Consider the following 11,502-nt stretch of genomic DNA (forward strand, 5'->3'; position numbering starts at 1 on the left):
AATGTATTTCTAGTTTCTCAGCATGTTTCAGGTAGACTTTTGGAGTGAAGTAAAAAGGTGAAAATACATTTTCTGTTGTACGCATATAAGTGCAAAATCAGCTTTTCTCTCAAGCACTACAAATAATCATGAACAGCTCAAAATCTCGTCAATGGGCATGGGTTGTCCATTTCAAGAAAAGCTGAAATGAAGGAGGAAAAAATGACTGGGGGGAAAATGGTTTATGTTATTTTGGTTTATATTTTATTGCTAGAAACTGCTGTCTCTTTACATTTTCTTCTCCTGAAAAAGAGGTTGCGCTCAGTGACTAAATCTGTCCTCTCAAGGGAGCATGCATTACTACTGCAGCAGCAGAGGTGGAGGCAGCCCAAGCACAGAGTTAGTCTCAGAGACTAATCAGACCTTTTCTTAATATCAAGAACTCAATTCCAACTTGTTGTTTTATTGCTGCCTTATAACAAGGAAAAGGAAAAATAAATGAAGTTACAAGAACTGAATGATAAATTAAGCATATAAAGTCAAGACAGAGAGAATTAATTACTTATTTAAAGATTTGCTCAGGTCTAAGCAGCAGCATTTATGCTAACTTCTTATGCTGTTTTAACCTTCTTTGCTCTGATTCCAGGCCCATAGCTTTGGAGTTTCCATAGTATTTTTCTTTTCATTAGGATGTGGTGATAACAGCCATTCTTTCCTAGCACAGAAACTTCCCCTGGTCTTAGTTCTTTAGTTTTTCTCACCTTTCCTGCCACTGTAGAAGCTTGGCAGGGCAGTGGGTAGGTGATTTATAGACAGCTTTGGATTCTTGTATATTTCCTTTATTAAATGGAGCAAGATATTTAATTAGTTCATCATAACTGGCTTTGGATGCAGCCTTCATCATTAAAGTTTGTCAGCTGTCCACATCTGGAGGAATACTCTAATGGTATTGCTTCCCATGTCTGCCAGCCCATGTCCTATTATTCAGGGGCCTTATGTGTCTGTGCTACTTCCTCCCCTCTGCTTCTGTGAAGCTAGAATGTGAACACATTCAGGTTGTCACTTGAATTTCCCCTCAAAGGGGTATTTCCCAGTTGAGAAGGGGCCAAGAAGCACAATACAGCCAGAAATATTTTATCTCCATGGAGCTGAAGTGCACAGAAGAAGAAGGAACTCTGAAAATTGCAGAGTCTGAGGCAGTGCCCCAAAACAGAAAAGAAAATGTTAAGGTGCATTGCAGACACAGACTCTCCTGGAAAGAGGCATGAAGCCAAATATAAGGGATTGGTAAGTGAATACAACCTACCTCCCAGTCCATAAGCATTTCATTTAACTACAAAACCTTTGGCACCCAAGCAGAGTATGAGTTGATACAAATAAAAGCCAAGCCTTTGTCCAGCAATGATCAGATATTTTCATTAGCGTAGAATCATCTGTGCTCAGTGACACATAGTACACATGCATGAACGTAGCCCTAGATCTGGAAATCTAGTCAAGTCTCAGGCTTCTGGTTCAGGCATTTATGTGAGTGATTTTGACTGAGAAGTCTTACAGTCTTTTTGTTTTGGTTTGGTTTGGTTTATTTGTTTTGTTTTGATTTGTTTTGTTTTGTTTCTCTGTTGGGTTTTTTGGTGGTGCTGGAGGGATTAGAAATATCTTCCAATTCACTGTTCTTGTTGTGGTTTAGTAGTCAAACTTCCATTATTAGGTAGAACATTTAATTGGAAGAGTGGTTGAAGCAACAAGACAATATCCGGATTTAAAAAATCCCTCAAGGACAGTGGGTAGAATGGGTGGTCAGGCCTAACAAACACTGACAGCCAGGCCTCCATAAACTGTCTCTTTTACCATCTATATTCATCAGTCTCATAAAATGAGTCTACATAGCTGTGATGATAGCTGGGCAGCCCATTTCACAAGTATAGAAGTCACAGCTATTTAACAAGTGGCATTTTCTAAGAGTCAGAATGGAGCTTGCATGGGTAAAGTGCAATCTATGTCACACATTCCTGCTAATGACCTAACGGCCTATGCTCTCACAGCAGAAGAAGGGAAAATTAATCTTCACCACAATTGTTCCATTTCTCAAACTTCTTTTTAGCAAAGATATAAATTGTGCCAAATATCTATCAGTTTTATGATGACAAGACCATCAAACTTGTTTCATTAAACACCCTCCCCCCGCTTACAACTGTCTAAACAAGATTTTTCCATTTAGTACCCTATCAATCCAGAGTTATGATTATTCAGTAACTGAGGGGATCTCTTGTATTTAAATATTAATGTTTGTGTAGTTATTAAAGTATTTGATGATTTGTCCAGGGGCACTGTAAAATTAAATATAGCATGTCATTTATGGTAATACAGAGGAGAATAATAAAAAATCGTTTTCATTCTGGTTTTGTGTCTGGCTGTGCATGTTACTTTTACTGCTTATTTGATAGTTGGGGGTATTGTGTGTTGTTAAACCCTTTTAAATGTAGGACTTCAAAGCATATTGTTAGGAACATATAAAAGATTATCTCCCAAGTTATGACTTTGTGTTGCTGTGTATGAACTGTTGTCTGACAGTTATACTGCTAAAGGGGAAGGGAGTTTTCCAATAAACACTTATCATGTGTAGCAGTACAGTAAGCCCATAAATATTTTGGGAAGCTCACTTTTGTCCATGTGGTATTTGCTTTCAGAAATCACCTCAGCCTACTGGAGCAGAGATGTGTATATGTAATTAGACTTCTCAAGTTATGTATATTTAAAGAACATTATTTAGGCACTCCACTCTGACATCCTCATGCTATAAAGAACAAAAGAGAGAGAAAGCAGGAAGGAGAGAGGCAGAGCATCTTATTTGAGGCAAACACTTGACTGGCATTTTTATGTGTAGGTGTGTAGCTTCTTCAGGGATAGGTTTTTTGAGGTGGGATAATGGGAAAAAAAAAGTACCTATGCTTGACCCATTCTACTAGGAAACCATTCTGTCCATTTAAAAACAATAGTAGATAAAAATGACTTTTATAAGGTCACTCAGAGCCAGAGCCAGGAATAGAAAGCAGGTCATATGAATCTAAGTCAGAGCACTTGCTATGAGACCAGACTGGTATTTCCTGCTGAAAAAAAATTAAATGAGTTAAAATCTTGAATGACTGCTTTAACTGCACAAGAGAGGGGCTATGATTGAGGCCTGCTTCAGCTTTTTCATAGAGGTCATTGTAAAATGATTCTGTAGCTAATGATGGACAGTTGCTACAGGATGTATCTTCTTGGTACAAAGGTGTAGCAATCTGTCATATTTTTTAAAATATGTCTGGCAAACTGAATGAATACAGAAAACAGAAACTGAAACAACAGAATCAGTTGGTATATTTAAGTTTTATTTATTATGTTCATTCTAAGCCTGTTTTTACAGCTGATCATAACCTTCTGAGAGTGTGTATGTATGTATGTATATATGTATATATATATATATGTATGTATGTGTGCAATGTAGCTAAATTCTGTAAAACAGCTTTGTTTATAAATTACAACCATGTCAAAGTCAGGAACTTCACTTAGTGTTCTCAATGAACCAATAATTCACCTGTCTTAATACTCAATATAGAGAAGTGCTCTCTGCTTCATGTTGACTGCGATGACAAGATACGGTGTGCGTTTTTTTTTTCACTGGCTTAGCTTGAAATGCTTCATGGGAGGTTTGGGATCCTCATTATGTAACAGCAATTTAGAAATTTTTAATTAAGGACGTATATGCATGTGAGGCATCCGGATTATGGTTCCAATCCAAAGCCCATTGCAGGCAATGCAAAGACTCACATCAAGCACATTAATTGCTCGATCAAAACCCAAGGGCTTATACTGGAAATAATACACAAATTAGGGTTAGTTCCTTTTTCAAAGGATAGATTAATCTGCACAGACTTCAATGCTACCACAACAAGGCTGTTTCCTGTTTAAAATGGGTTTGTATATGTTTACATTACACCTTGGTATGCCGTGAGGATATGTGCAACTACCATGCCAGGCTGTCTGAACGGGCTGGAATGGCAGTATGGGAAAGGATCTGTAGCCTCAGGAATGATGTGTGGAGAAGGCTTTGCCATGAGCAGTGAAGAATGGAGACCACATCGATGAGAGATGAATGTGGTATGTAAATCTCCACTCCATCCCTGTGTCTCAACTGAGTCTTGAGGCACGTATCAAAGACAGGGAGTGTTTTAGCTGAACACGAAGCAGGAGTGCAAGACACTCATGCACAGGACTAAAATGGGTGCAGAGAACCATCATCCAAGTCATGGAGGCCACACAAAGTAAGGGTCAGACGATTTCCCACAGCCTCCTGTAGAACAGCCAAAAAACAAAGGGCTTTCATTGAAGTTTGAAAAACAGATGCTCTTAACTGCCTTAGAACTGCAACAGCTTCTACCAAACAGCTCTATCAAAACACACCCATCATCTTCTGTCTTGGCACTTCACTCCTGTCACCTCACTTCATTGTCGCTGCATGCCTATACCTCACATTTCACTTCAGACTCAAATTCACTTCAGTATTTATCTTGAGGGCTTACCCCTTCTCATCCTTCATGATTGCATATAATGAATCAGAATCCTTAGCTCTCATCTCGTTTTTACAAAAGGTGAAATGCTTTTCATCCCATTTTCTTATAAAGGCATTTTCCCCGTTTCTTTATATCTGCATGTGAAGGAGACATTACAGAAGTCTGCCTAGTCATTTTGTCATCTTCCTTCATATAATTCTCTTACTATCACTGTTGTGATGACTAAAAAATTATCTGAGAATGATTAAACAGCTGGTGTGCTGTGACCACCACTTCTTATAGTAATTGTAATCCTCCCACTGTAACCTCGAGTTGTCTCTGTCTCTTTGTTATATTAATCTGTTGTCTCTAATATATTCTTGGACTGCAAAATATATCCAAGATGGGAACCAGCCTTTTTCACTCACCCATAAAAATCAGCATAGTGCCTTGCACCCCAGTACCTCCACAAACATCACTGCTGATTTCCCTGACAGTTACCTCAAGCACAAATAATTTATAATATTTTTTTTTAAGAAAATTAATTGGAAGGGAATTATAGACACATGAGTAATATATCTACTCCACTCCACATGCTTTCATGGAAGAAATTGCTTATTTTAGATACATTTATGTCACTGTGTGATACTCCAGAAATATAGGGACACACATCATATATGAGACTTCAGTGTATTGTTAAAATGTTACTGGAAATTGGTGCATCACACACCAATATGTACTTCTAATACTTGGACAATAATTCTGCACCTCACAAGGATGTTGCAAGGATTAGTTAATATGCTAGCATTTATAAAGTGCTTTGAACATTAAAACATTATAAAGTGAACATTATACAGTGCTTTGAACATATCTAAATGTGCATTATTATTATGATTATTAATAATAAAAATAATAAACTGTATTTATTCAAAACTGTCAGAATCACTAAATATGCAAAATCTCTGTTGAGTGTGTGTGCATATTATTATTTTGTAATGTAGCAATGAAGTTCTATGCATGCTAAGGAAGACTGTGTCCTGTTTGATAGGCAAAAATGTTTCCCCTGCAGTATGTGCCCACCTCCTGCTAGTTACATATATCAGAAATGATTGGTAAGTGCCATTCAAACTTTACATCTTTTTCCTTGTCGCCTCTAGAAATGTCACCATAACCAAAGGTTAGCAAAGTACTGTTTCCTTTGTTGTAATTAGAGCTGTACTAATCTCAAGTTGTAACTCAACAGGTACAGAAGAGATCTGTTCTTTCAAGAACTGTTAGGAATGGACAAGCAAAGACTCGTCAATCCACACCCCAATCCTGAGCAGCCTGGGTCTACAAGGTAACTTTCTCCATAGTAATTTCATGTTTAACCATGGGGTTATATCATGGGTAGGTGATACAAAGTTAAACATCACAAGAAAACCAAAGCACAACAATTTATAGCAAAGCATGCCCTATCTCCAAAGGCAGTGGTCCCCTTTTTAGCCCTTTCCCACTTCTGCCTCCTGCACCCTCTGCTACCATGGCCCTGCAGCTCGACTCCCAGGAGCCTAATAGCAGGGCTGAAATGGATGTGTCCCCAAAGGGTAGTGACCCAAATAAGCTTCCCCTCTGACTCTCCATTTGGAAGTTCAGCAAGGTCTGTGTGAAGGATATGCTTTTCCTCATTAGCTGCATTCAAGCTCTAAACCGAGTACACAGTTAGGTGTCCTTGGTACTTCTGAAAAACTGCATTGCATTAGGTCACGGAATGCTACTATGTAGCTGGGTAGCGGTTGGCATAATCAAACCTAAGCTGTCTAGACTCAAGCTCAGTGATCAAAGAAGCTAATGGAAATAAAATATATTGATTAAAATTACATGTTTTGCCCTGGCACCATATTATTGTGACAGGAGCACTGTAGTAATCTCCATTCACAGTGGGGACACACACAGCCATGGAGGAGGTTACAACAGACATATTGGGTAGGAAGAAATGAGTTGATCAAACCAAATGTTGGAGCGAGGACAGATCAAATGATGCCACATGGAAAATTATGGTTTGGAATGAAGAAGTGGTCCATTTAACAGTACATAAAGTCTCTGTAATATGCATAAAATCAGCAGCTAGCAGATGTTTTCTGACACAGTGCATCTGTATGAGGCTGAGACATATTCACTTCCACTGTAGCGGCAATACACAGAGCAGATATAAAGGCAGACCCTCCAGACAGATGAAGGCAGCCCTGCCCTTACTTTATAATAACAGTAAATAATAACTTGCATTAATTAGCAATCAGAAATTTAATCATGGATTCGGATGCAATTGTGGGAGGTATCATACAGAGGTTGAAAGGAAAACCTATCATCCACTGGTAACAGATAAGACAAGGAAAAAATTTCATTCCAACCCTGCATTTGATAAGATCTTGCTGAAAATATCACCTTTGGGTTATAACTCTCATTCATACTTTGTGGCCAAAGGCAACTTCTTTTAAATCTCAGGAAAAATTCTTCAGTGAACTCAAATCTGCAGAAATGCAAATGAAAATAATTTTTCTTCAGTTAAAAATAATATTGTGCATTTTATTTCACAGAAGCGTCTTGAGTTTTGAGAAAGTAGCTGATCTAAGCAGGATGGTTTATTTAAAGAACTGATACAGCAAGGGCATTTCCTTTCCTGAAGTTGCTTGTTAGCTGGGAGACAGTAGAGGAAAATATAGTATGTTTCTGTCTCAGGCTTCTCTGATATCCTAAATAGCCATTCATGCCTGTCCATGGCAAAATATAGGCTACTCACAAGAGGCAGTGCAAATATTCACAATCTGTGCTTTGTTCTTCAGTGGTTTTACCACAAGAAATAATACTTAATGACTGAGAGACTTAAAATATCAGAATGAACGCTTAATTGGTCATGACTACTATAACTGATAAAAATAAGGAAGTTCCCAATACTAGAATTTAAGTCATCTGAACACTCAGGGCCAGCATGATGGAGGTTATCTTAGAGTGCACCGGCACTTGTGACAAATTAATTTATGAAGACTGAAGCCAATTGAACAGAACTGCACTTCACCAAACACAGTTGAGGAGCACCCAGTCTTGAGCACAATGACATCATGTCTTGGACACAGTACAGCCATGTGTTTGAAGCTTCCAAGGGCCATATTCATCAGGCAAAGAGACTTTAAAAGCTTCAGTCATGCAAACTACAGTTCTTATACTATAGACTAGAGATCGTGTATCATCTTAAGCCACTGTGCTTAATGATTTTTAAGATTCTCAGCTGTTTTCAGAGCCTTTTATGGGACAGTTCAGAGAGACTTAGAAATCTCTTCAGCCCACGCTAACATAACTTCTCAAAGCATCTCTCTTAAGCAACTGTCTGCAACAAGAATGAGAGATGTCAGCGCAGGAAGCAAAAAGCTGAATATGGAACTGTCTCCCTTTTGAAAACACTGGAACAGTGATAGATCTTCCTGACACGAGATTACTTTTTGTCCAAGAGACACAACAGCAATACAATCCAATAAATAAATAAATGCAATGCTAACTGCAAGATATAAATGTCAAGATAAAAAATATGTACCTCTGGGCGTAATTGTTAAAGTATATTATTTTGGAGTGTATTACCATGGAGGTAAATTGGATATAGCTGCCTTAACAGATACCAGGGATTAAGTTTTACCCAAAAGTTCCAGAGCAATCAACAAATTGGGAAAACAAAGGGAGAGAAGCTTTAAAATGAGACACGCTTACCCCAAAAAGGCTGTCAGATCTAGCAGTGAAAAATGAGCATATGTAGAAAGCTCAATTAAACTGAGCTTCCTACTAACTTTTTCTGTTTTGGACAACAATCTCTCACTTCTCCAGCAGTGTCTGTAGTATTGCCATTATGGCACTGGCTGCCAATTGCCAAAGGCTTTGTTAATAGAAAATGGAATTATTTTTACTCAGGACTCTTTATTCTTATTGAGTGTGATTTACTGTAGTGTTATTGAGAAGGTCTCATTGTCACCTGATCATATCTTGTCACAACCAATGAGATTACTGTCAGGGAGAAAGCTGCTCATTCCAAGAAACATTTGGTAATAAATTGATTACTAGCTGAAGCTGATACTTTACAAAAAGAGCAATCAATTACATATCTGCCATTGCTCAGAGTCTTACTTTAGAAAGGCACATAAAATAATCACTAACTAATCACACATGGCGGCTTGGGCTGGACTGTGTGAAATCAACTTAGACACACACAGGATTATAAAGTGTTTTTCACAGACTTTGAAAGCCGCAGTGTAAAAAGCAATGATTGTAGATGACCATGCATAATAACTGGGTTGTGAAGAAGCGTCTTGCTCAACCTCATTCTAAGCACGGCATACTCAATACTGTTTACACTCACAGAGTAATAGTTATTTTTAACAATCACTAATGAGCTGAAATATCCCAGCCCCCACTTCACACTTAGTATTCATTTTCAAATCTACTATTCCACTGCCTTCATAAATTCAGGAGGCCCTCGGGAGATCTCTTCCTTGCCTTGTGACTGTGCCTGTGGGACATGCTGCTGTTCCTCCCTTGACACTAATTCCAATGACATCAGGGGACAGACACACAGAAATGCACCAGGATACAAGCTCCAAACCAAGAGAAATAAAGACTGTATGAATGATCTCTTTTCTTACCCCTGCCTCCCTGTTTAAGCCATGGAGAGCTTTCCTTCGTCAGTGCCTTTACTCCTGAATGTCAAAACAGGCTGTGGGACTGTCTGCCACCCCCCAAAGCAGGAGACTACAAGAAAGGTTCCCCGGTGAACATCCCAGGCATGGATCCAACTGCTGAATTAGAACAGAAGAGGAAAGACTTGTCTCTACCTGCTGTTATAAGGATTCACTTGTTCACATTTTTCTCCCCTTCCAAAAAGAAAGACTGCAGAAAAATTCCTCCCCCCTTCTTTCTGGTCTCCCACTTATTCAGAAACTAGGTTGAGAATTTGGGTTTGGCTGGTGCAAGACCAGGCTTTCCAGTCCTTTTTTGCTCCACTAGCACCAATTACCCAGGAGCAACAAAAATCTCAGTCATCATCTGCTACCAGAAGAGGTAATTGCAGAATGATCCTCTTGTATATACATATTCACTATTGCTATCATGGCCACAAAAGAAGTTCTATCCTGAATTCTTACTTCTACTTTATTACAGATAATTTTCTTACTTTTTTGTTTCCCATGTTGAAAAAATTAAGGCTCTACTTTTTTTAATGAAGTGTCATTGCCCAACACTTGTGAGAAATGATGACCATAAAGCCCCTCCTCCCCAGAAATGGCAAAATCCATGCTGACTCTGGTCCATCACTGTCCAATGTTTAATTCCCCAATTTTAATACAATGGTGTAATTACTTATTTTTTTTTTCTTTTTAACTATTTGTGAAGCTAACAGCATTTCAGTTGAACTCAGAGGGCTCACCAGTGAAATGAGTAATGCAGAGTGCTTTGGAAGTGACATGCAGTAGAGCTGGGGGGGAAGGGGGAGCACCTGCAGACTGTAACGGTAAGGGCTGCAGGAGAGGCAGGAAACAGAGAGGAAAGCTGAGAAGGTAGTTGCAGATTTAGGAGGAGAGGATGGATTTGAACTACGATAGAGCTGCAATGAGCGCTCAAATACTAGGATGGGTCCTAGAAAAGGGTTTGAAGATAGAGAGTACATTCAGTTTGTATACACAGCTGTTCCTAACATGCCTCTGGAAGGAGGCAAGAGCAGGGTCAAGAGGTTGATGCGGTTTTTCATAGAGTATAACCATTTATTTTAGGCCCAGTTTCCAGAAGTGATTTAACACTCTATTTAAGTGCTAGTTTTTAAACAGTAAATGGAAACACACCATCCTCCAGGAAAAAAAAAAAAAAAAAAAAAAAAAAATCAACAAGCAAGGAACTCTAGCACATCCTCTGATTAGCAAGAAAAAGCATGAAGACAGGGACAATGAGTCCAGTTAAAAATTACCTTAAACACAGTAATGACAGAGACATACACATCTACAGTGAAGAAAAATGGAGAGATGAAGAACAAGGGCTAGCCCAAGAGGTATTCTTGGAGAAATCTAGAATAATCTTTAAATGAGCATTGTATTACTGATTGTTGTTCTGAAAGCATAGCTGCAACTGTAATAGTCAATGTAGTAGTAGCAGTAGTATAGTTCCTCTCTTCCAAGTTTTTTTCTTCCAAATGTACAATATTATGCATTATCCTGACACACTAGTAGAAACAGGCCATAAAGAAGCCAAGTGATTAGCCTGGAATCATGTGCACCACTGATGGACCCAGACTTTGACCCTTGTACACAGGATTCCCAACGTCCTCTGTCTGTTTAGCTGTGCTGCCACAACATGGCAAGACACTGTCCCACAGCCCATTCAAAATATACCACTAAAAGCTGTACATGCAAAATTCTGTGAGTTTTAGTTTATTCCATCTAGAAGAGACACCCAGCAAGACTTAACTTCTGCCAGTTAAGGACTTCTTAAAAACATCTGCCCTGGATCCAGGGAGTGCTGAAGCAGTACGTGGTTATTTTTCTCAGAAGAGCTGAAAGTGCTGCACAACACTCAGTGGCTCCAGCACAGTGATACAAAAACCATGTGGCACTTCTAGCTACTTGATGACAGATATTCTCTTGTGTTTGGCCATACACTTACAATACATTTATTCTTAGGATTATGTCATTGAGCATGAGCTGCTTTCAGGCATTAGATCATACACCTGGCCCTTCCTAAAATGATGTTTTAACCATTTGCTGAAAGCACCAGTTGAAAGGATGATTTGACTAAGTGACTAATTTGACTGAATGCCTGTAACACTTACAAACTATTTTTAAGCCATTTAATAAAGAGCTTCGTCTGATAGATTTGGGCAAAAGCTGCATAAATTGTGGGTCAGCACAAAGCAGCAATTCACAGATGGGCCTCTCTAAAAAAAAAATCACACTATTTTTGGAAGCATTTGCTCCTATACCAATTC

At 38.7% G+C, this 11,502-nt stretch overlaps 1 long non-coding RNA gene across 1 annotated transcript in view; it reads left to right on the forward strand.

Annotated features, from left to right (window-relative positions):
• Nucleotides 1–11,502, forward strand: part of LOC111926735 (uncharacterized) — a 32,875-nt gene that overhangs the window by 14,945 nt on the left and 6,428 nt on the right. The window contains exon 3 of the long non-coding RNA XR_015280601.1: nt 5,755–5,850. This is a non-coding gene — a long non-coding RNA (uncharacterized LOC111926735). The remainder of the gene's footprint in view (nt 1–5,754; nt 5,851–11,502) is intronic.

Source organism: Cyanistes caeruleus, chromosome 2 (genome assembly GCF_971803275.1).
Source record: "Cyanistes caeruleus chromosome 2, bCyaCae1.hap1.1, whole genome shotgun sequence".
In the NCBI taxonomy this organism is placed as follows: Eukaryota; Metazoa; Chordata; class Aves; order Passeriformes; family Paridae; genus Cyanistes; species Cyanistes caeruleus.